This window comes from Malaclemys terrapin, chromosome 7 (assembly GCF_027887155.1).
Source record: "Malaclemys terrapin pileata isolate rMalTer1 chromosome 7, rMalTer1.hap1, whole genome shotgun sequence".
Lineage (NCBI taxonomy): Eukaryota > Metazoa > Chordata > Testudines > Emydidae > Malaclemys > Malaclemys terrapin.
Genome location: NC_071511.1, coordinates 9,962,965 through 9,989,388, shown reverse-complemented (window position 1 = coordinate 9,989,388; position 26,424 = coordinate 9,962,965). Strand labels below are relative to the sequence as shown.

The 26,424-nt window shown below is 40.2% G+C and overlaps 1 protein-coding gene across 16 annotated transcripts in view; it reads left to right on the top strand.

Moving 5' to 3' along the window:
* FOXP1 (forkhead box P1) overlaps positions 1 to 26,424 on the top strand; it is a 508,113-nt gene that overhangs the window by 317,217 nt on the left and 164,472 nt on the right. Inside the window, exon 1 of one of the 16 annotated variants that reach the window (XM_054033893.1) lies at positions 25,398 to 25,473. The exons of the other annotated variants lie outside the window; for them this stretch is intronic. The gene's annotated coding sequence lies outside the window, so the exon portion shown is untranslated. Of the gene's footprint in view, positions 1 to 25,397; positions 25,474 to 26,424 lie in introns of those variants that run through there. 16 annotated transcript variants of the gene reach the window in all.

Here is a 26,424-nt window from a genome sequence, read left to right as displayed (position 1 = left end):
AGTTTATTTTCATGGTATTTAAATTCTGACACCAGTGGGTATTTTTAATTAGTGCCTCTTTAAAGTGTGCACTTGTCTACATAAGCCATTTTGGCAAATCTGAGAAATTCATACAGTGGTTGCTGTAAAAGAGGCCAGCACAGCCTACAGGAATTAGAATTAAAAGTTTCTGCAAGCTGTTGTCAACATGACCACATCTCATTAACTTTAAAAATTGAGATTATTTGCCTGAAAGCTTGATTTGACTAACAGTAATCAAATATTAGGCTCAACGGAGAAGGAGGAAAACAGCTTCTCTGTTGTGATCTGTATCTTTAAGTGTTTTGTGGTGCCCTATAAACAACTATGTAAGATTTCTGTTTTGACAAATATAATGAGGGGAAGGGGGGAGGGGAGAAGGAAAAATAGCTTTGAAAATAATCTCAGTGTAGTCTTATTTTATGTTCTGACACATTATTTACTAAGTTTACCCAAGATAAATATGATGTCTCTGATACTTTTCATTAAGTAGTTGGAATTAATTATCTTCCCCCCCCGAATTATCAAAGTTTAAGTACTGGAAATTGGTTCTATCTTATGATGGTCTTCTTCAACTGTTAAATAGGCATGAACCTTGCATTTATATCCTAGATTCATTTTATTGTTTTGACAAAAAGATGATGTAGGTGGCAAAATTGTTCATAAAATCAACCAAGATAGAAAAGTGCTTTTCTTATTTCATGCATCCTTTCAATAGCTTGTTAGTTCAATCTGTGAAAAAAAATCTCTTTGGGGCAATAATTAAAGTATTTGAGTATAGAATATCTACAGTGCTTGCATTTGAGAGAGTAGAGTAGTCAGAGTCTGATATTATATTCTTGTATGTTTTCCTACAAAACAAGAAACAATGTCATGCTTAGGTGTAAACTATGGCACATATTATTTAAAAAGGGTGCAGTTAAACAAAAGAAGATAGTCTTGTGCCTTTTTATGTCTTTGAACTGAGAACATGTGCTGCATTTTACTAAAGGAACATGAGCCTTGAATGTAAGTAACTGGTTTTTGCATTAGGTACTCCCTGGAGGTAGCAGAAAAATATCATGTCCCTGCATGAAATGCGAATGTGAAATCTACCAGAAAGAAATATTTATGACCATTTTATGCTTGATTAGACTTGGATGACATCTGTTAGAAGACAGGGACTGGACAAAGAGAGAGACGCTCGGGGGCAAATGTTAACAGAGTTGTTTAGATGATGCTGGGGCAGAAGCATCCATTTACTGCCAGGCAAAACATAGGAATTGTGTTAGCAAAAGTGCAGCTGACAAGAATTCACTGTGATGGAGACACTGTAAACCAACTGGCTGAAATAGTAAAAATACAGCTGCTGATATTCACTACACTGCCACAATTTATGGTCAGGTATCGCAGCTAAACACAGATACTGTAACTTTCAGGGAGCAGATACATTAATAAAGTTATTTAAATGTGAGTCAGTTCTGCCGGGACGACAGGCTCCCTTTTTGCGAGTGTTGTTCGCCATGCCACAGCATAGACCTAGAAGTACTTAAAAAATCTTCCTTCTTAAAACAAAACATACTGCACTGAAATAACCAACCTGATTGTTCCTGTTCCGTTACTAACTAACTTACCACTCATACTTTCCCCCTGTAAGCTTGTGATCCTGCTGTCCTCTCTGAATGAAACTTGCACCTTAGCTGGAATTAATTTTTCATTTGAATGTAAGGGACCAGGTTCTGATCTCCTCCTTTACACTGCTGTAAATCCAGAGTCACTTCATTTACACCGGGATAACTGAGATCAGAATCCGGTGCCAATAATTTAATCTTCTCAGACGGTGCCAGTGGTTTAACTTTAAAAGTTTGACAAACATTTGATCAATTGTTAACAATTTAGCTTGAAAGCACATAAATGCTGTTTACTGTGTTTGCAGAAATGGTCTTTTATGGCTAGAGGTACGAACACTCACTTCTTTCTGGTTCTTTTCCCAGCTTTCTTTTCCTGTAAATTTTCTCTGTCTGGAATGCTTATGGGAAATGTTATTTTGTTTTTGTTTGCAACAGTTCTGTTGTTTTGATTTTGTCTGAGTGGTATGGAAAACAGTACGTCACTTGGTGTGGGTGTTTTGTCTATTGGCCATTTGGCTATTGCACATATATTTCTCATACTTACTACATGATGACAAGAGAACCCAAATGGCATAATTTTCCAGCTGAATTTTGCTTTCCAGTTTAATAATAGTGAAAGGAAAACAAAGTTAATAGATTTAGCAGTTTTGATACTGCTCACATGCTGATAGATGACTTCAGATTTTTTTTTCCCATGTGGTGAAGGAGCTATTTAGACAAAGGTCATATTAATGCATATATCTGTTTCTATAATAAACTGCATAAGGATTATGTTACACATTTTGCGTACAGTTGTGAAAAACTGTAATTTAAGTAGCAAAACCCATAAAAGGGTAATAAACAATTTTAATATCATTAGTATGATTAGTTTATGGTTCTTTTCGCCTGTTTTTAGGCAGTACAGATCATAAGCTCTACCAATAAATGTCTTTTAATTAAAAATGATTTAAAATAAAATTTTTTATTTGAAAACAGTACACAGTGTTCCCAAGATAACTTAGAGGTTATAGCTGAATAGAATTAAATGTAGGATATACTAATTCCTGCTTAGAAATTACAGTGTTAGGTGTGAGCATATTGAAAGAGTATAGAATTCAGCTTTAAGAATAGATACTTTTTTTGTGTAGTACAGAAATACAAAATGGAAAGTGTGATTAATTTTTCAATTTCTCTCAGCAGATATCTAATAATTGTACCCCTAGACAGCCAAAGGCTTCCATTAAAGATTTAAAATGCAAAAGAAAGGTAGAATCAAAAAGATGGTATTTTGGATTAAATAATGTAAAATAACTGTAGGGCAATAGCGAAGTGAAAAGCTATTGGCAAAATAAAAGCTTGGCGTTGACTCTTTTTGAGACCTGCTTAAACATTTACACCGATGCATGCATCTTGTTATAACAAGGGTGTTAACAGAAAAAAAAATTGTAAGGTTGCTTACACTGGCCATGATTTTCAAATATATTTTTGTCCTTCAGATATTGATTCGCTTAATCATGGTGACATAATATAAAAGCATGATGCATGGCAGTGTGGTATGGAAATTCATATAAGTGCATTGATAACGTTGCCCAGCATTACAGAATTTGTTAGAAATCCGCATGATATATTGTTTCCTTCACTGAGCATCTCCACATATTGGGAGGGAAGAAAGCACTTTGCAACAGCCACCTGTGAATGTATTTTTTTCTTAAATAAAGGTAACTTTTATAAGCCTAGAGAAAAGGAACATTGCATTTTTAGTATATAGAAGCTGTCAGAAAGGTCCAGCTGGACTTATCCTCCCTGTTCTGTACTGTCTTTATCACTTTGCTCAGTTCCACATAATAACATCTTCATCTGAGATTGCTGTGGCACAGGGGAACTGCATTTGTTGATCAAATTTGGCTGGATAACACTGTGATCTCGTATCCTGAAGTGCAGAGATGTGCCTGGAATACGTAAGCATAAAGCTAGCCTCTTGATTGATTGATTCTGCCTGTCACAGTACAAGATAACTGGATCAGTAAATACCCTGTGCACTTCAACTTCATCTACACAATCAAAAGTGAGGGCATCATGGGGCTGAAAAACACTGAGGCATGATGGGAATATATACATTTCAGAATGATAGCCAGGAACTTACAAAAAGAGAAAATTCTTGCTGTGTGTTTATAGATGAATAACCGTGAATGTTACATTAATTTCTGTAAATTTGCAATGGATCGGATTCAGTGCTGATTTATTTCAACTTCACAGTGGTGTAGCACCATTGATGCCAATCAAGTTACACCAGCATCAAACTGGAGGAATGCATTGGTGAATCAGGCCCAAGGTTTTTTAGTTAGAGTGAACAAGTTTATTTTGTGGTTATCGTACCTGAGCGGCATGCTCTTTATGAGCTAAAGTCACCATATTATTTTATTCAATTTATATAAAGATATTCAAGTAACTGAAGGTACTCTGTGTTTTGGCAAAATATTTGACTTTGGAAATTTAGAGTGAATTGTGAATGAAAATTAAGAATGGAAAATAAAATCAGAAGTGCACACAAAAACTGCACATGAACAACATTTAGAGCAAAAAAGTCCATGTTTATTAAATGAAAGCACAATGTGGGCAAACAAACTGATGTCTTCAAATTTCACTGGACATTGCAGTGGTATTTTTGGGTCAGAAAATGATGGCCAAATTTGGTGTTAGACTCTGCAATTCCAAGAAAGGTATAAAGAAGAGCGCTTCTTTTTAGAAAACATGCATGACAAGTGTTTTGTTGATTGAAAAAAACATTAGTCCATCAGTAGCCCTCAAACTTTAGCTTTGTCTGCTGCTCCTGTGGTCTCTACTAGGTTTCATGGACCGTGTGAGATGGTAGGGCAAGAGAGATGTGTCTGTTCAAGCTAATGATGGCTTTAACTTAGTGATATTTGGATACATCCCCTGTGTACTTCTTAAAATGAGACATTGCTCTCCAAAGGCACGTTCCTGCAGAAGTTAGTGACAAAACTCCCATTGAATAGAATGGGGGTAGAATCAGGTCCTTGAAGTACAATCCTGTCATCCCATTGGTATCAGTGGAAATGTTGCCTGAGTAAGGACAACAGGAGTGGGTCATAAATTTGCCTTGTGCTTGCTTGGCTACTTGAGCACCTTCTTTGGCAGAGTTGTCTTACTCCTAGGAGAAACAGCTTAGAAGCTCATGAAATACTGAGCAACTTGTGTATTTAGTTTTATTTGTGTTAACAAAAATGGCTTTTGGCCATGTATGTCTATGTTATAGATAGCTTTAATTTTTTTAATGTTGTTTAATAGGAAACCTTTAAAACTATAAAAAAACATTTGCCTGATAAAATATCTTGGGGATGGAAGATATCCCTTAGCAGCCAAAAGTCTAATCCCACAGTCATGATTCAGGCTAAAACTTCCATGAGCCTGCGTATGCTACAGTTACAGCCATCTTGGGAGACGTGGCACATAATTTTTTTTATAGTGTAGATTGGAATTTTGGTTGGGATTTTTAAGGGATTTTTAAAGGTACCCAGATCCCATTAAATTTCAGTGGAATTTGAGTTCTTAACTCCTTTAGGATCTTTTGAAAATCCCAGCTTTAACCATGTTCCTGGACCACATATTTGAAACATGTTCCAGCATCGTGTCAGTGCTGAGATACTACAGAGATGAGCACTATAGAAAACCTTTAGGTATATACACCTCTACCTCGATATAATGCTACCCCGCTACCCGATATAACACTAATTTGGATATAACGTGGTAAAGCAGGGCTCCGGGGGGCGGGGGTGTGCACTCCGGTGGATCAAAGCAAGTTCAATATAACGCGGTTTCACCTATAACACGGTAAGATTTTTTGGCTCCCAAAGACAGTGTTATATCGGGGTAGAGGTGTAGTAAACCCAAATCTTTAATCCTGTTCAGCCTCATGGATCAGGATCCCAAGAACACTAGAAGATGGAACTGTGTTGTAGTCAGTGACACCAGTATTACCAGCAGATTCCCTGTGTCCTAACTGTAGAGTAGGTGTGTCCTTAAACTGAGTAAGGACTGCAGGATTGGCCCCAAATTTAGAATTTGGCCCTAAGAAGGAGGTTTTAGTAAGAGAAGTTTACTGATGGGCTATTACTTTTACATTGTTTTTAGAATGATCTAAAACAGTTAATTTGACATTTTTACTTTACACTTTTGACTTTGTACTAAAATCCAGATTAGCACACCTTGCTGTAAAACTCCTGCAGGACTCCTTCCAAGGCTGGCACCATAGAATCACCTGATGCCTAGTGATGGAGAGCAACAGAATTCAGGCATCCCTCTTGTTGTTAACTAAGGAGGGCCACTTTTCTGCTTGTCACATGCTTTGGCTCATACCTTGCCGTTGCACAGCAAAAAGTGCTTAAGTACAAATTATTCCATGTTTATTTCCACTTTATATGGAATCCACCACATCCACATCTTTCTGAATGTGCCCATTTGCAGGACATTTGCAAGGCCTGGTTTCAGCATATGCATTGCAGGTACTGTATTTTTAAGTGCATAATGTTTGATCACATAAAGTGCCTTCATGCTTCTATAAGCTTTCTGACATCCCACCATATTGTCACTGTACTCGGTAGCTATTCTCTGTCCTCATCTGCAGCATCACCAACATTGACTGATAGTTACCAAATCTCCAAGCTCCATATACTGAGTTTGGTTATGGTACCATTCCTTCCCCATTATCACTGTGGTTTGCTGTCTGTGTTTACGGGTAAATCATTCAAAGGAGTGTTGGTGGCTGTCGTTTATACACTCTCTGAACGTGGGTTTATAACTCATTTTACAGGGTTCTCCCAGCTCTTGTTGCACTTGTCACTGTAGTGTGTGTGTGTGTGTATATATATATATATATATATGTGTGTTCTAGTTTTTTGGTGTCAGTATGACTTGGTAGACGTGCTACTGTATATGTTGGATGTGGGTCGACATTACCTTCTTGCCAAGCCTGTGTGAAGCTGGTGGCATCTGAAGATTTGCTTTTGGAGCATAGGTTTCTGAGGGTTGCAGTACTTGGCATCTTTGTTCCTGTGCCGTTCCAACTGTTAACAATTTATTTTGATTAACAAACTGGACACTCTGCTTCCCACATGGTTAGTTATAACAGAAACGTCTCAGTAAGGCTCCACACCTACAGAGCTTGTAGTGATTTCTGATTAAATGCCTAGAGGTGCTAGGCACAGCTTTGTAAGTTAATGACTATTGTCCGTATGTGTGTGTACATACATAGGCAGTACAAACTACTGCTGCTGTTGACTAAAGGCCCAGTCATGCTTGGTGCTGAGCACTTAGTGATATCTTCTGAACTGACTTTAGTGGCAGTGCAGGATACTTGGCATCTTGCAGCAACAATCCTTAAAGGCATAGATCAATGATAAATGACCTCCAACTCTAGAACTGTGTGTAGTGTTTGAGAAGTCTGTGGGTATGATAGGGAGTTATTTTCGGGTGAGCCAACAGAGGCACTGATCACAGGAGGCCTGCCTGTGCTACCTGACACAATGTAGATCCCTCTCCTTTTATCCAAGCAATGAGGAAAGGAGGGTAAGGCAGGAAGAGGAGAGAAGAGGACTCCCTTTCCCCTTTTACCAGCAATACGGAATAGGACTGATGGGAATCTCCCAAGAGCTAAAAGTATGGGGAACAAAGGAGAAATATCTCCCATTTCTTCCTGGCATCTGGGATGTAAGGGATATAGAACATCACATGGCTTTATAAGCATCACATGGTTTGTGACACACAATATTCTGGCGCCGCATCACGTTGTTACATCAGTGCATGATAATGGGGTGTCAGAGAGGCAACATTGTAATGCAGACATAAATGTCAAGGAATCATTGTGGATTGCTGCAACCCAATTCAATTGTGAAGTTGTTTTGCAGTGTTGAGTACCACTGGTACAAGGATGGGGCCACAAGCAGAGGTAATGCAAGCAGCATGACTCCACTGATCTAACGTTTCTGACCTGATTTCTCACTTAATATCAAATGGTGTCATTTAAAGCACTTATGAATTGTCCTTGTGGAAGTATAAGACTTTAGACAACTGATGTACGTCATGGTGTTATGTCCCAAAAAGCTGAACCTGAACCTTAAACAGAGACCAGCCATTTAGTAAATCTACATGATGAAATAGTAACAACTAAAAACTCAAGAATTGCCAACAGTTACCCCATGGTCGTAGGTGAGAAATTTGCAGTCATTTGTATTTGAAGCATAGGAAGAAGTCTTGTTTATTTTTAAATGGTGACCACTCTTTCTAAATGTGTGATGAAACGTAGAAGGCTAAAAGTAACTGTAATACACCACAACATCAGAACATGTCTTAAAAGTAGCTCATAAGCATAACTTTAAATACAGTGTTTTATTAAACATTAAATGCTTGAAAGTATTTATTTGAGGGTAACTATCCAACAGCCCTTCACAGTCATCAAAAGGTTTGCAAAAAGTGGTTAATCATGTAAGTTTGTGGATGCAAAAGTCTAGTAATGAATGTGTGAATTACAAGTGGCCAGAATCCTTGTAAATAAAGCAAATATTTTGGGGATTGGGACTTACTACTCTGTTTCATGTAGGTACATCCTTGTTCTTCTTTTTTTTTTTCCTCTATTCCTTTAGCTGAGCAGATTACAGGAGTGACTTTTAAGCAGCATTTGCAGGTCATCTTTATAAACTACATATGGTTAAAAGTATCAGGGGGTAGCCGGGTTAGTCTGTATCCACAAAAACAACAAGGAGTCCACTGGTACCTTAAAGACTAACAGATTTATTTGGGCATAAGCTTTCATGGGTAAAAAACCTCACTTCTTCAGATGCAGCAGCAGAAGTGCATCTGAAGAAGTGAGGTTTTTTTTACCCACGAAAGCTTATGCCCAAATAAATCTGTTAGTCTCTAAGGTGCCACCGGACTCCTTGTTGTGTATATATGGTTGTGAGAAAATTCCTAAATCTGAAACGCCGAATGAAGGTGGGGCAAGTTTAGGAGTCTAATGATAGTGCTGCACCATGGGACTTGTTTTCCTTGGCTAGAACCCTTTGACAAGGCTGATATATTTATGTACAAAGCTAGTATTTAGCTTGGAATTTTACACATGTGAATGATGAACTAAACAGAACTCATTTATTTTTCCTTCCCTCTGTAGCTTTTTGAAATGTGAGGTTACATATTGCAGACAAGTCTCAACATATCCACCCTGTGCTTGACCACTAGAATTAATAACTAGCCACATTCCTTGATGATTCTATAGGGATTGGAAGCTAGGCAGCAGAGTTTGCTATGCAAGAGAGTTAATAAAAATTTTCATTGCTGGAGGAAAGCTTATATACAGTAGTCTGTTTGTCCTGTATTTCAACCACCTGAGTCAGAGCCAAAAAAGCAATTGTCTACTACATATTTCAAACAGATGCTGAGGAGTAGAAAGGGCGACTAGAATTCACAGCAATAAAATGCTGGCTCTTTAAGTTCCCTTGAAGGAAGTGAACCCATAAAATTTTTGCTGCTGACTTGTTTGTCCAGTTCTTTGAAGTATTTAACATTAATTTAGCCTGCAAATCATTGCCACCTCAATTTTTCATTGAAGTATCAAAGCCTGTTAAACACATAACCTTAGAGTGCACAAAAATTGATTCCTTTAGCAGATGTATTCATTTAACAGTTATCCATTTAATGGGTTGTTCTTGAAGCCAGTCATACAGTATGCGCGGTATAGTTAGGTTTATTATTTTTATCATTCTTAATTTGACTTCCACTAGGCAAGTGTGTTTTAAGTGGAGTCCTTTCATCCATTTCCTCCCCTACATACTTTTCCATTGGTCGCTTCCATGGCATTTCCTTGTCATAAGCCTAAGTAGGCAGTTGAGAAAATCCTGGAGGGGCCAATTTCAGATTGTACCCTCAAGATTCCTCTACCCTGTCCTGCCAGGCTAGTTGTCCAAGTAGAGGAATCAAGGAATTGGAAGCCACTGGTGCGGAAATAGTAGTGAGATCAGGGCTTAAATTCAGCCAGAGCTGTCTGGAGTGGAGCGCCGGTAAATATTTTCGAACCCGTGTGAGCCCCAGCACCTCCCACGGGGCTGAAACCGAGAGCCCTGGGGGCTCTGGGAAATAATGGATGAGAATTTAAGCCCTGAGTGAGATCTTCCTGCTGAGTGGCCCAGATCAGAGCAGTCTTCCGGTGCTTTGGAGCTGTTCTCAGCAAGCTCAGGTTCTGGAGAACTGGGAGTGGACTCTGGATGAGAAGGAGTTCCAGTTGTTCATTGGGAGAGACAGGTCCATCCTCCAGTGCACAGCCAGAGGCCAGAGTCCTAGTGCTGGCAGTGTTGGTGTCTGGCCTGCCTGTAGGGGACAAAGCAGTCACGATGGGTGTCACCTACACGGCGTTGACATTCATGGCTTTTTTTTCTGGCCCTAGTACTGTTCTTGCATCAATTCCCGTCTCTTCTGCTTTCCTCTTTTACCATCTCTGGGGTTGTGGAAGACTCCATTGAGGAGACATGACTTTAAAAAGAAAGTGTGGGTAGTCAGAGCATAGGAAAAGTGAGTTTGAAGGTAAGGTCATAATGATTATCTTGCCGGTTATTAATGTCATGGTGCAGCAGTAGATGAACCAAACTGTTTCCCACCAGTTGGAAAAACGAATGCAAAAATTTCTCACAGGACATTTACGGTGTCATAATAATAATACAAAGAAACAAACCATGTTATATTTCCTCGAGGAAAAAATCCATTTTATTAAAACTGCATTCATATTGCAGATGTTTCACATAATCAAAATGATACTCACCTGGTGTAAATTGTCACGGCTTCACTGCAGCTGAGGATCTGTGTCAAGTTTGCAACAGAAAATTCATTATGAATATTTTGCACACTTATTGTTTTTGGCCGCTGAGATGTGTGAGAGGCAGTTGGGCATTGTGGGTAGCATCCATCAGCTGTAGGTTTCAGCTGAAAATGAACAACAGTAAATCACTTGGCAATTTAAATGTCAGCATTACCACCTTAGGTTTCAGAGTTAACTTACAATTAATGTGAGTGGGGCAGTTCGCACTTCTCAAGTATTCTTTCAGCCTGTCTTTAGACACAGGCAGACAACAGATGACAGTCATATCCACAAGGGCTATTAAAATTATTTATTTTAAGGAAAGCTGAGATCAGATTGCAAATAGTAGTGAGATCAGGGCTCATTGCAAATTACCAAGGCACACAATACTCTCAGACCCTGATTAAAAGGCCTTTCCTCCCACCCCCCTTTTGACTTTCTGTTCTCTCCCTTTTTCTTGTATCCTCTCACTTGGCTAATATCAGGCTTAGTTTTTAAAGCCCCTACTTCTGCTGTAATCTATTGTCAATCCTCCTTTTTTTAGTGGTGAAGAGTCAGCCCCTCCTCTGACCTTCCCTCTGGAGGTGCTGCTGTGACAGCAGTGGCAAAAATGGAGGATATTAGTGGTGAGGAAAACTTTTAAAAAACACCATCAAGGCTAACTTAGAAAAAAAATAACATGGGGTGTCAGTTGAGAACCAGCAGGCTGGCGACCCTACTGTGCTGTAGTGGGAATATAGCAGCCTCAAGGCTCTTTAAATGATTGGTGACATGTTCGAGATATTGTTAAATTACCTTTTTCACTGGTTCTTGAGTCTTCTGTATTAAAGACAATTCTTTGGAAAAAGTCAAGAGACTCCTGCTCAGTTTAGAGATAAACCTGAGCCCCAAAATGAGGATGTAAATGTGAGCTTATGAAAATCAGGGGGAGTGGCTGAATCTACAGGTTTGGTATGAGACCCGTTTCTCTTTCCGTTTGGAATGCTTATGTGACCATACTAGAGTTAATCTGTAATGCATCGGGATGTTAACTGGAGAGTACACATAAAAATGGCCCTACTGGGTCGGACTAAAGGTCCATCTAACCCAATATCCTGTCTTCTAACAGTGACCAGTGCCAGATGCTGGCATTTTGGTGTTCGTATTTTGGCATCTTTCCCTGATAGTCTGTGAAGTGCGCTTGTGAAAGAGAGCAAGAAAGTTAAGTGGGTTTTAAAGCTGTGTAAAATGCTGAAACGTATCTTTATGGCTGTTTAAAAAGAACAGGGGTTTTTATTCTTTGTTTTCTGCACCAAAAGTTGAATATGTAGATTTATAGAGTAATAAACTCAATGGATGCATTTCATATTGAAGCAAGAACCAGATAACATTTAAGCATGGCTATCCATAATAAATAATATAGAAAAAAGATGCATTAACCTGAAGGCTGCTTAGACCAGTTGTACATTCTTTGTGCACCCTAAATTCTCACTGTGTTTGTTCTTGAGTTCTGTTTCCAGCATGGACTCTCTCAAGTTCCTTCCCTTGTGTGCCTTAGTTTCTCCAGATGTGAAACGGGGTGCAGATACTTATTACCTTGTAAAGCAACATGTATCATCTTTGAGATAATGGGGTGAAAAATGCTTTAAAGTGGCTGTATATTAGTAGTAATAATAATGACCTCAGGAAGAGTCCGAGATACAAGAAAAATGAAAGATCGAGCCCCTAGAAAAAACAATGATATTAATTGTGCCTGGGGACTGGACTGATACTGGGATGGCCCAAGGATCACTGCACACAGTATCACATCAAAGGGGAGTCAAGAGTAAATATAGCATAGGCCCATGAAAAGTGGTGAGTTCCAAACTTGCATGCAGGGGAAGAGGTACAGGCAGGCAAAGCATATGACTGGGGGCAGTATTGCGTTCAGGTCAGTATATGAGCGGAGAGGAGACTTCAGAGCATAGGGAAGAGCTATTTATTTTGGGGTTTGATAAACTATGCATTGAGGTTAACTCCTCAATAGCAGTGCCCGTGTGTCCTGTGTTCTGTGCAGTACCAAGCACTCAAACAAACAAAAAACACGCCCTCCAACATAACAATACAGTATGATTCCTATTCCACTCAGAAGAAATAGGACAATTCAAAATTCTTGATTGGTTGGTAAAGGTTCTTGTTAAGACCAATTTCAGCATTTTCTAGTGTGTGGTAAGCTACACGCATATGCAGAGCATTGAAAAATGCTGTGAACTGGTAATTATTAATTACAGCAGAAGATCAGGTTTAGTTTAGGGTTTCCAAACCCACTGTGATCAAAAAGTGCCAATGAGAAAGATAAAGTATCAAGTGGCAGTGTATATGCCAGACTGTCTGAAACCTATCTTTAGTATCTTGTTTGCGGAGGGATTTGTCATTGCGTAATCGTGTTCAAAAAAGAATATGGACGGGCTTTTTGACTAGCACGTAGAGTATTACCAGGAAAATTAATTCTTATACAAGAGCAATCACAGAAGCATTCTTTTAAAAAAAAAAAAAAAAAAAAAAAGTTTGCAGTATCTATCTAATCTACCATTGTGGTATCTTAAATGCTGAACAAAATTATGAGAAAGCAGAACATGTGAATGGTGTATCTTCTCTACATTTCCCCAGGTTACAGAGCTGTGCAACCGTACACATTCAAGGATTTACACACACACATCCTACACACACCTTTTTTAGTTTTATTTATTTTCAGGCATCATTTCTAAGGAACAGTTTCATCAAAATGGTGTCTCAAACTTCAGTCTAATACAGTAAAGCCTGGAACCGGTCAGATCTTTTCTGGCAAGGAATTCATAGTTGGGGTACCATCACTGAGAGAGACTCTGCTGCCAGTGACCAGTCATCGTTATAATGTGTGTATATCTAAACATGGGTTCGTCGTCTCTGTGACGTGCAACTGCCTTGCAAGGTTATGGTGAGTGCGGTGGTCTCTAAGATCCTCATATCCCAGTCCATTAAGGGCTTGTGTAGCTAAGAACCAAGACTTGGAATTCTCTTTGGTAGTGAACGTTAGCAAGTGGAGTTTGCAAAACATAGATGTGATGTGTTCGCTTCCACTGTTGCTGCTTATAAGGTTTATTATCAGGGGGTAGCCATGTTAGTCTGTATGCACAAAAACAGCAAGGAGTCCTGTGGCACCTTAAAGACTAACAGATTTATTTGGGCATAAGCTTTCGTGGGTAAAAAACCTCCTTCTGCATCTGAAGTGGTTTTTTACCCACGAAAGCTTATGCCCAAATAAATCTGTTAGTCTTTAAGGTGCCACCGGACTCCTTGTTGTTTTTATAAGGTTTATTGTTGCACATGTTACCAACTTCAGCCCTCATATGGAAGAGGCATTCAGTCCTAGATAGAATGATTTACAAGTGCTCTAAACTGAAAATAATTAAAAAGTGGATTATCAAGACTAGATCCTTGCTTGAGAGCAAAATAACATCTTGCTCTTTCAAAGATGGAAGGCATTCTCCATTATTGTGACAGGCTCCATGTGCAGGATGAGTTCTGGATGACTCCAAGGTTTGTCATCACTTTTAAAATATATGCTCTGCTGCCCTTGATTATTGGCAAGATTAGGATATAGACAGATTGCTTATCGTTTTCATCCTTTCCTTCTAACATCATTTGTGTCTTTCTTGGATTGAGCCCAAGTCACCTTTGTGTCTAAACTCTGCTGATTTCTTCCAAGCAATGAGACCTCTTGGTAGTGATAGAGGCTGCATCAGTGGAGAAGGAATCAACATACAGGTCAATGCCTTCCTTGTATAGGATTCTCTGAGTGGTCTCATGTAGATGTGAAAGAAGAAGGGAAAGATCATTGAGCCTTGTGGGACTCCTCATTATTATAGCCTGGTTGATGAGGAGCAGTGCTCATTACAGCTCTCTGGGATACATCTGACAGAACTGAGTAGCTGTCGCGTAAATTTTGTCCAGTTTACTCGATCTTTTATGAGTGTCACCAGCATTGTAAGATCAATGGAGACAAAAGCTGCAGAAATATTTTGCAATATAAGCACAGAGGTTTGTTTCCTGCCCAAGGACAGGAGTTGTGTGTCTTTCAGCACCATTTCCGTGCCATGTCTTAAATCCAATTGTGAGCGATCCAGGATATTGGCAAGGTTGAGGCCTGTATGTCTCAGGTTGTTCCTCTGGGTCCAGGTTATCGTACTGTGACTGTGGTTCTGCCCTTGGTTTCTCTGCTGAGATTGCTCAGCAGAAGTTCCAGTATTGGCTGTGATTTTTCTAATATGATCAGTGGTCCACTGGGAACTGTATGGAGTCCACTGAACTGATTTCACATAGGACACTAAAGAGCCATCAGGTACTAAAAAGTTCTGATCATTATCTGCTTGGACTAGCTTTGAATCAGCAACCTGAAGGTGACAGCTTTATATCCCATTACCAATCCCCTGAGCCATCTTGTATTGAAGCATTACTGTAATGAAAATACAAAAAGAGAGCTGTGTTAGCCTGTTCACCTGCCCCATAACCCTGCCTGGTCTACCTTTAGGTAGCCAGGTGTTGCCAGTATTGGGAGTTGGGAGGATATGAATCTTTGTAAATGAATTCACAACATTTCTAAGCAGAAATAGGTTAGTGGGTTGATGACTTAGGCAGGATTTGTTAGATAGTTACATAGGTAAAAAACTTGAGTTTTCTGGATAACACAAGTAAAAATTTGAGTTGCAGATCTCTTTTTAGTTCACAAGATAAGAAATATAAAACTGGCAAAAGTATTTTCTCACCTTTGCTATTCTGGGGCAAATGTCCAGCTCAGCCTCTGATTTTTCACCGATAAAATACACATGCAAGTGGTTGTACTTGTAAAATTGCATGTGCACTATTTTGTGCACGCACAAGAACATTTGTGAGCACAAATAGTTAGTTATGTAGCCAGCTATATGATTGCACTTAATGTTTCAGACCCAAAAGTAGCAACTAATTTTAGGCCAGCATTAAACGCTGGGTCTGTGTGGAAGGAAAGTAGTATGGAATAATATCTGGTTTTGATCATCTCTATATTCTGTATCAGACGCACATAAACTGTTCTTAAACATCGTCATTTGTTTCTTTTCACATATTTTCCTGATTGACCAAACGTATTTACTGTGGCCAGCGCAAAGAAAATTCTGCTCTTCATTTTAACAAGATATTCCATGTTCTCGCAGTATCCCTCGTTACTAATGACAGTGCTTACACAGACACAGATGTGTATCCATATAAAATACAATGTTCCTCTTCAAGACACAAGTGTAACCTAACAGAACTGATATTGTTTAGTGATCTGTGCCATAATTTCCATGTTTTGGCATTAAAATGGATTCTCCTCATCTTGTTATATCCCCTTTGATCCACTGCCTCCGGCTGTGTGGTGGCACTAACAACTGAGGATGGGAAAGCTACAGCTTTGCATGGCATCATTAGCTCCAAAGCATTAGGAGTATCCCCAGGAGAAAAAGCAGCACTTTTGATACACCAGGAAAGCAACCTGTTCCTTGCACCTTTTTTATATCCACTCTGTTGCTAAATGCCATGAAAAATGTTCCATCTCTGGGAGTTGCTCACACATACATGATCTATATTTTAAAGATGTCTCCTTTCCTCACTGGGCTCCTGTAGCATCGAACGATTAGGATAATCAGCAGTGGGAATTCCGTGATAGGAATTTTTACAGGAAGAACACATCTTCCAATCCATTCCCATTCTTTTCCTTTCTCCAGCTTTTACACTACATCTAGCTCCTCAGATTTAGCATGTCACAATCGCATGTAAAAGGAGAATTTGGGTATGTTCTGGGTGTTTCTTCTCCCCCAGGCACGTTCTGTTCAGCCTATATGTCATTGGCAATTGGTCATGAGCAGCGAATCAAATGCTTTGGACATTATATGCCAGCCCTCCCAAGCACTGTCAAAACCGTTCTATTTGATGAGTAGGTTCCTTTTTTTAATGAATAGTATGCAACCAAGTATCAGAGGGGTAGCCGTGTTAGTCTGAATCTGTAAAAAGCCACAGAGGGTCCTGTGGCACCTTTAAGACTAACTGGTATGCAACCAGTGTACCCATCAGAGTGTGCAGAGGCACTGCATAAAAATGAAGATGGACATGTGTATGTGTCAAATGCTGAAGACCAGAGTTGTTATAAATATAGTTCTACTCCGTTCCTTCTTACATTTCACTTTTCTAATCCAATCTAACAGATTTGGACAAAAATACTGTCGTGTAAGAGACGAGAGCACTAGTTTCCCGATTGTTCAGATAATAAACCTTTAAAGATAGCCAATATGAGTCTTTCCTGGTTCTAGGAATTGGACTTGTGGTGCAGATTTATGCAAGGTAAAATAAAGGACAAGTAGAAGCAGAAGCCGAACTTTTAACTGCATTCCCTGCTCCTGCTGCTTTTTGGTCAGCAACAATCGCCAGCGCTACCTCTGCTGCCTCAGAGCATCTCATGTTTCCGTCAGATGTATCTGCTACTCTTTCCCTGGCAGAACCCGGCAGGCGTGAGAACGCCAGCTTCGGAAATACCTTATGGAACATGTCATGAGATTTCGGTCACATCTGGATTGAGGAGTGCACCTTCTAGCTGGATGTCTAACTCAAGAGCAGAAATGGCTAGAGCAAAGGACCCATGATCTGGGCCTTCTCATGAGAATAAGGGGCAGTCTCATAAGTATAGAAACAGATCCCTTCCTAGATCTACTAAAATAAGACATCCCGCCCTGACCCCATCCAGGTCGGGCAAGTCTTTCTCAGGAATGGTCTCCTGTCACAGAACTCTCAGGCCCTGAAGCACCCCAACCTCTCCTCCCTTAACCTGAGAGCACAGTTCCTACTTGGTCCTTGAGCGTGGAGCTAACTGCTCAGATACTATCCAGTCAGTTTTCCTATCTAGCCGGAAACCCAGTGTCTGCAAAACTTACCTTTGGAAGTGGCAACATTTCTACTCCTGGTGTTCTCTTCACTCTTCTCAAGCATCAGATGTTCCACTCTCCAAGATCCTGGACTACCTATTGGATTAAAGACATAAGGTCTGTCAACTAACTCAGTCAGAATACTTTTGGGTGCAATCGTAGCCTTCCACTCGCCTGTAGAGGGCTTCTCAGTGTTTGCCCATCCCACTGTGGCCAGATTCCTCAAGGGCTTACACAACTATTTTTTCCCTGTATGGAAACTGGCTGCCCAGTGCGACTTTAATTTGGTTCTCAATGCCTTGAGGAAATCCCCCTTTGAACCAATGGCTACCTGCTCTCTCCTTTACCTCTTCCTCAAGGCTTCATTCCTTTCAGCCATCACTTCAGTTAGATGGATGGGAGAGCTCAGTGCTCCTATGGGAGACCCTCCATTTACTACCTTCTATAGCAGTAAGGTTACCCTGCATCGCTATACTTGCTTCCTACCGAAGGTCTTTTCAGAATAACTTCTACATCAAGAGAGCCACCTACCAATGTTCTACCCAAAACCTCATGCCTCCGAAGAGGAGACCAGCCTGCATATACTATACATCAGAAGGCTCTTGCCTTCTGCCTTGACAGGACTAAGACCTTGCGGGTCTCTCCCTAGATTATCATTTGCCGAGACGATGAAGGGACAACCTATTTCTACTCAAAGATTGTTGTTTTGGGTTGCATTTTAACCTACTATGAAAGACATTTTCATAACAGAAAGCTGCAGGACTGCAACTTGGCCTTCCATCAAGATCTTTGCCAACCACTATGCTATACTGGCTTCCAGAGATGATGCTATCTTTGGTGACAGAGTCCTCCAGACCATCTTGGACTTGCCTCCTCAGCACCCACTTCCTTGATGAGTTACTGCTTGTGGAACACCTTTAGGGACATATGCTTGAAGAAGGAGAGGTTACTTTCCTCTACAGTAATTTGAGTTCTTCGAGATGTTTGGTGGGGGAGCACAAGCAGCTGTCCTGCACAGGCATGGGCTCATGCACGTTGTTCTGTTATCTCCGGTCGAGAGCTCTTGGGCTCACGTGCATCCTACAGCAGAGCACCCGTAGGGACACATGTCGAAGAACTCAAGTTACTGTACAGGTAAGTCACCTCTCCTTCTGCATGGTTACACTGGCATCAATAATAGCATCCCTAGAAAAACATATGGCTTACAGCTCTCAATATGAAAGACGTATACTTTCACATGGATCGTCACCCTTCCGACAGAAGAGTCTTCAAATTTGTGGAGAGTCTTGAAAATTGTCAATACAGGGTACTCCCGTTCAGTCTAGCAACTGCGCTCAGAGTCTTCACGAAAGTGTTTTTGAAATAACTGCATGACTCAGAGAGGGTGGTTCCACTGTCTGCATGTATCTAGGCAACTGACTTCATACAGGCAAGACATATCCAGAAACCATAGGATCGACCTCATTGCTATGCCATCTCCTAGCATCACTGAGAATCTCTATGAACACAAAAGAGTCTACTCTGACTCAGACCCAGACTGTAGATTTCGTAGGAGTGACCTTACACTCAGTCAGAAAGAGGATTTATCTTCCTATGGACAGATTCCAAGCCATGGGCAACCTGATAAATCAGATTATGCACAACCTTCGGATGTAGGCCTGGATTTGCCTTACTGTCTGGGTCACATGGCATCATGTACTTACATAATGCTATTCACTAGCATTCACCTCTGTTGCTTGCAGACTTGGTTTTGAACAATAGATATGCTGAACAAACACAGCATGAACACTGTAGTGACACTCCCCATCAAGATAAGGGCCTCTCTGACTTGGTGCAGAGATCTTAGAATCATAGGACTGGAAGGGACCTTGAGAGGTCATCTAGGCCAGTCCCCTGCATTCATGGCAGGACTAAATTATCTAGACCATCCTTGACAGGTGTTTGTCTAACCTGCTCTTAAAAATCCCCAGTGATGATGGAGATTCCTGAACCTCCCTGGACAATTTATTCCAGTGCTTAACCACCCTGACAGTTAGGAAGTCCCATCCCCGTCTGTGTCTGCCCCCCCCCCCTCCACCCCGCGGAAACTGGAATGGATGTAAATCTCCTGGAAGACAAAGCAGTTTGAGACGCGTGCTGGGCATTCTTAGCAATCCAGTTTTACCATGTTCTCATACTGTCAGACAATATGACAACTGTATTCTGTGTAAACAAACAGGGAGGCATGATATCCATTCCCCTGTGTATAGAAGTGGTCAGTTTATGGAACTGGTGTATCAAGAATCTCATCACCTTAGCAGCAGCATACCTCCCAGGAACCCAGAATTTGCTGGCGGACAGCTTCCACAGTTACTTAGCCACTGACAATGAGTGCGAGTTACACACCTCTGGTGGGACCCTAGCTGGGACCTGTTCACCTCCCAGACAAACGGGAAATGCAGCACATACTATTTCAGGGGAACTCAAGACTAGTTCTACAGAGGTGATGCTTTCCTACTCTCTTGGACGCTCCATTTTAACTACACCTTTCCTGCTATCCCACTGCTTTCTTGAGTATTGTGGAAGATTTGACTGGACAGAGGATGAGTCATTCTCATTGTGCCCAAATGTCTCAGGCACTTCTGATTCTCAGGTCTTCTGCATATGTCGACTCGGCCATCCATCCACATTTATCCCTTCCTGGACATCGGACCCTTTGATTTTTTGAGTTAAGATATCCCAGCGTGGAAGCTCTTCACTTCGCAGCTAGGTATTTGAGTAGGCATAGGATCTAGAATGTTTCTGTTCTGAAGCTCTGCAAGCTGTTTTACTAACAGCAGAAAGGACTCCACCAGAAAATGTTACCTAGCCAAATGAAAATATTTCTCAGTCTGGACTCAGCACCACTGTATGTCTCCCGAGATATAGGGTATTCCTGATATTTCAGATTACCTGCTCACCCTCAAGATGACAGTCTTTCCCTTAGCTTGATATGAGTTCACCTGGAGACAATCCATTCATGCCCACCCACCCTTCAACGGATACCTACTTTGTATTTGCTTATCCAGTCACCTCCAGGTTCTTAAAGGACTTAATTAGAATTGTCCCACCAGTAATCAGACCCAACCCCTCAATGGCTCCTTAATTTAGTACTTTAAATGCCTACCAAGCCACTTTTTGAATTCCTAGTTATCTGTTTGGTGCTTCACCTGTCTATCAAGGTTGTCTTCCTCATTGCCATCACTTCATCCAGATGGGTAGGAGAACTGGATACCCTGATGGCAGACCCTCCTTACAAAATATTTCATAAAGACAAAGTCTCACTATGACTACATCTGAAATTCACCCCTCAGTAGTTTTGAAATTTCTCATAAACCAGACTGTCCACTCACCTGTGTTCTTCCCAAAGCCCCACACTTCCAGCAAAGAGAAAAGACAACATTCCTTCAGTATGAGATGGGCTTTGGCATTTTACCTACAGAGAACAAAACAGATCAGAAAATCACCTAGGCTGTTCATTGCCATAGTGCAGGGATCGGTAACCTTTGGCCCGCGGCCTGCCAGGGTAAGCGCCCTGGCGGGCCATGGGCCAAAGGTTGCCGATCCCTGCTGTAGTGGAATGAGCCCAAGTACAAGCTGTTTCCTCCCATAGGGTCTACAAATGGATCTCTGTCTGTATTCTGCTTGTTAGGGAGCTGGCACACCTTCCTCGCTCACTCTACAAGAGCACAAGCAGCCTTGGTAGCATCTCTTCAAGAGGGACCTCTGCTTGACATTTGCAAGGCAACAACGTGCAGTTCTACTTATACATTCAAGAGACATTACACCTTGTTCAATACCTCCTCCACTGACACATCCTTTGGGATGGTGGTTTTTGAAGCAGCCATCCCACCTGCCACTTCACACCCTTCTCCTTTCTGAGGACTGCTGGTCAGTCACCCATGGTGGAATACAGATAGGGACTAGAGTTTAAAGAAGAAAGGGAAGTTACTTACCCCTCACCACTGGAGTTCTTTGAGATGTGTGGTCCCTATCTGTCTTCCACTCCCCACCCTCCTTCCCCTCTGCTTCAGACCATCTCTGATTTGTGGTAAGAGGAGGGACTGAAGAAGCATTGCTCTGCACTGCCCTTTATATCCTTGGCACAGAGCATAAGGAGAGCAAGGGTGCAACTTTGGACCAGCGGACACTGCTTGGAAGAATTCCCCAGTCTCAGAAACTTCCCTCTTCGTTTTTTAGTTTATTGCTAAAATGTATAAATTGTGTTTTTTTTATTGGTGTGATTATATATGATCTATTTTTACATGTAAACTTTTTAGACCCAGTGGCCCACTGTGGTTAAATGTTTGTTTTGAATACATATCCAGTGTGCTACCTTTTCGCAGAAGAAAAATGTTGCATGCATTTTTATGAGGGGGGAAAAGATCATTGCATGTATGGAAACCCTTACTGGCTGAATTACACAACTGACTTCATTGGTATATCTTGTTCTTTCGGTATTGCCACTCTGTTCATCACCTTTTTAGTGCTTTAGGCATATGTCATGCAGTACATCCAGAGAAGTGTCAACAACATGGCATATGTTGTACATACTGATCTGGATACACCATTGATCTGGGCCCAACTTTAAAAGACATTGTGCTAATAGAGAATGCAGCGATATGCAAACAGTTAATTCGCCATTAGTTTCATGTTTGAAGTCAAAGAGGGCTGTATTTTAATGACTTTTATTATTTCATTTGCTATTTATTTGTTATTAATGCAAATTAAAAATGTAATCTTGCGGTCATGTGAATGCAGAGAGACACCTGCATCCCAGTGCAGAGCCCAGCTGACATCAGCAGGCTCCGTGTGGACGCCTGGGTCTACCTGTGTGGAGACAATTGCAGGATCAGAACTTGTGTGTGAGAAAGAGGTGGTAGTACTTATGCCAGCTTGATGGTTCTGTTGATCCAAGTTGTCTTTTTAATCCGTAACAGGGACGGCGCAGCATGTGACAGGATTTCCCCATGCTGTCCTGTCCATTTGCCTCAACCTTAACTTGGGGAGGCCAGCTGTAAAAATGGTGGTTCAGTCATTCAGTCCTTTTTCTTAGTACTGCTAGCAAGTTTGTTGATTGAGGGATGATATTAGTGATACGGATAATGGATTGAGCATTTTGTATAGGCTACCAAGAAGCCATTAGACGGTCACAGTCAGATTAGCTCACTGCTGACCTGTGTCCCAGTCCTGCAAGAGGATACACGCAGGCAGATTGTTGTGACTACATGGAGGTTCTTTGGTGGCAATGGGACTCTGTGGGCAGAAAGATCTGCACCATTTGAATCCTATTGAGGATCAGGGGACCTGGATGCATAGTGGTAAAGTGGAGGTGAAAGGCTCTGTATCCCATTCCCAATTCCTGGAGCTATCCAGTTCCCCACTCCTCAATGCACCCTTCATCCCCCAGGAACGCTAATTTTAAAATGAAGAAAATTTGAAATGTTTATTTTAATCGCTGTTCCCGAGAACTTTGCAAGTATGTTTCACCTTTAAAATAAACTATTTGTACTAGATTCTGTGTCTCTTTAGCTGTTTGTTTTCCTGCGTAGGACTGGTTCTGAAGCTTTAATGTCTGAAATGCAGAGAAGCAGTGAGTGGAGAAAGACATAGCTCCTTTCCAACAAAGAATAAATATTTTTCTGTTATCTGTATGGTCTTTTAGCGGTTCATGATATTCAAGGGATTGTGCAGATCACCACAAGGGCAAAACAGAATAATAAAATATTTGGTTTTAACTTTATTGAATGCTGAACATTTTGTGCATGTTTATGAGGGTTAAACATTAACAGCACATGTTAATGAGTAGATATCTTGAGCCAGCTTCTGAAATCTTTTAGTTAGTGCATGAATTTTCTAATCGATGACAATACTTGTAACATGCCTAATTATGAAGTCATGTTCTAATCAAACTTTGAAGAACTGAAGATTTCCCCCCACACACACACAATCTTTTGCAATTATGTCAGTAGCAGACACACATCATTCCAGTGCTTATCCTTTCTGTTTTTTGTCCTTAAACATTCACTGCGTCTTCTTTTCTGAAACATTTATTTGTACTGAATTTCGGCACAGGGGTGTGTGCGCGCGCGTGCATGTATCTTTTTTTAAATTTTACAACATCAACACAAAGGGCTGAAAAATAGTGACAGCCTCTCAAGTTGTTGCACCACTTTGTCGTACTTCCAGGTGAAGTACGTGAAAGTGATTATAGGTAATAAATATCTTTTTTTTAAACTTATTGCAGAGGCAGTTTTTCCCCCTGTTAATGAGGGTAATTTGACTTGGTTGAAGGATTGCAGTTCTTAAGAATTAATGCAGCAATCCAATTCAAAGATTTAAAGAGATCTAAGATTTTTCACAGGTCGTGTGCTAGTGAATGTGCTCCTATCACATAGCAGCTAATGGACTTGAACAACAGTCTGTCATTTACTGTTACCTCAGTGTATAGCAGCTTTGCCCTTGATAGCAAGTATACTTTCCCAGAGCAGGTTATTTAGTACTGTGGTATATTTGTAACACTTTTAAGAGAGAGTATCCTATTTCTAACAGCCCTTATTACCGTATAAAGTGAGGTTAGCTTTCTGATTTTTTTAATTACGTGTTTGAATCCTAATATGCTGTAGACTAAGGTATTTTATGCTCTGATAGCTGCCTTCTAATTTTTTCTTCTTTTCAAATATGGCTTTTTATATATATATATATATATATATATATAATATTTTATACATTGCATTTTCACTATAAGTACACACAGGGTTAATTACATAAATACAAAAGTGATATGCCTTGGTCTGCATATGTTCCCATTATTTGTAGGGATGCATTATTACCTTCTAACAATGTTTAGTTATGGCTTATTTGTAAATGATGTTAGAAATGCTCTAATTTCTTGATCCTATTATGTTCCTGGGTATTAAAAATCCTATTTTAAGGTAATTAGAAGGATTCTCTTCCATTTAAATGTGTGTTCTCCAGACAGTGTCACTCTATACTCTGCACACAAGAACCTTTGTTCCTTAATTAGAAAAAGGACTAGAGCTCATTAATTGTGGATACCAAGTGATGTCTGCTTAAATGATGAAGCAATAATACAGTTTAAATAATGATTGAGCCTGCATTTTTAAAAGTCTTATAATATTTAGAATTGATAGTGATAAATACTCTGAATATGATACAATTTCCAGTGAATCATATTAAGACTTTTATTGAAAGCTCTCTCTTTAGGAGATTGAACCCCAGTCAGATACAATAAATAAGGGATGAATTGCACTGGTACAGTGTCTGCCATTTTAAAAAGTCAGCATTTATCAACAGTCTCTACACAATGATATCTGAGATACCACAGTTTCCCCTTGTACTTAGCAAAAGGCAATAATTGTGATAACTGTCTAGCAACTGAATGGTTTTGATCTTGGCCTTATGGAGTCAGATTGTGATGAAAAGAATATTTTAATTGCTTGCTTGCAAACAGGATGTGTTATAAATGTTTTAACACTTCATAAGGGTTTATTTTGGAATATGAAGACGCATGTACTTTGTCCTTTTACATTTTTAACATCTCACTTGCATCCCTTAAGGAAGAAAATGCAAGAACTTTGAAAGCTAAAATACAAGACCATTTACCGAACGATATGAATCTATATAGTGGCCATAGACCTGGGCACTGTGCATCCCTTCAGATATGCAGCAGTATTGCTTAAATTTGAGGCTTCTACAGCTTTGGAGTGAGCTCCCAGTTTTATTAGTAAGGGCAATGCTGAAAGAGAGCAGAAGCTTATGGGAGCTGATCATTTGGATTTTTTTCACATCAGGAGCCAAGTACTTGTATTTCTCTTGCTTCACGCATATAATATTACACGTTCACTCAAATAGGGATCGTAGAAATTAGAGATGTAACAGGCTGATTAGATCATTTAGTCCTTCACTCTGCCATTGCAGGAGTAGCAGTGTGACATCAAGGCCTTCTGCATCCATACATTGACAGCAGATGCTGCCATCCTACCGTGTGTCTATGGGACAGAACTTGTGCCGTGGTTTACTGCACAGTTGAAGCCAGGTACCCTGGAGCTGCCAATTTCTGTGCTTTAATATTTGTATACATTTAAAATTCTGATTTTTGCTAGTATTCTGAGGCGTTTCAAAGGATGAATTGAACAGCACAGGAAATAATTTGAAAGATAGATTATTAGGAAGATGAACACTTCTTTTGAGGAATGACTGGACCATGTTCTGTAGCATCACTCTGGTTTCACACTCTTCCTCCTGCTGTCCTTTTCGCTCCTCAACTCAGACTTTTACTTCAGCACTACCTTTTTCACCTACTCTCCCAGCCCATTTCTGTCTTTTTTCCCCTCTTCTCACTTTGAGCAGTTAAACAAGGATAAAATTGGTCTAATTTTTCTAATGCTAATGAAAATCCTTATTAACAAAACAGTGTATCATAATTGAAGAATAGGGCATTTTGGCATGTAGAACTATGGGTTTGTCTTCTGTTTTAATAGTGTTATGAATCAGAAATGGTGACTTGGGCTGGGGGATGGAATCTTCCCTCAAAATGTACTGCTTTCTAGCCTTGTCTGGCTGGATTTTTTTGGTAACCTTCTATGTAGTACAGCTCTCTGTGAGAAAGAAAAATAGTTTTTTACATTTTAAAAAACTCTGTTCTTCAATTGGCTATGCAAAAATCTTATTACAGTATTTATTCCAAACCTGCACACATAATGTTCAGTCAAGGAGAAAACAGCAAAAAACAGTTGTTGATGGACTTAGCAGAGAACTGGATTAAATAAGCATTAGTCTGCTGAAGCTGATTACAGGAATATGAAAATGCAGTATCTTAATGGTACATATTTTCATGTGGCCGCTCAGTTGCCTTTCATTTTGCAGCTAATATGTCTATTCTTATGAGTCATTTACTTCTTTAATTACCTTTTGCAGGCAAGGCACCATGGTATATTAATGTGAATGATTTTTACTGCCAGTTTATCATACAATGCCCCAGAAGTTG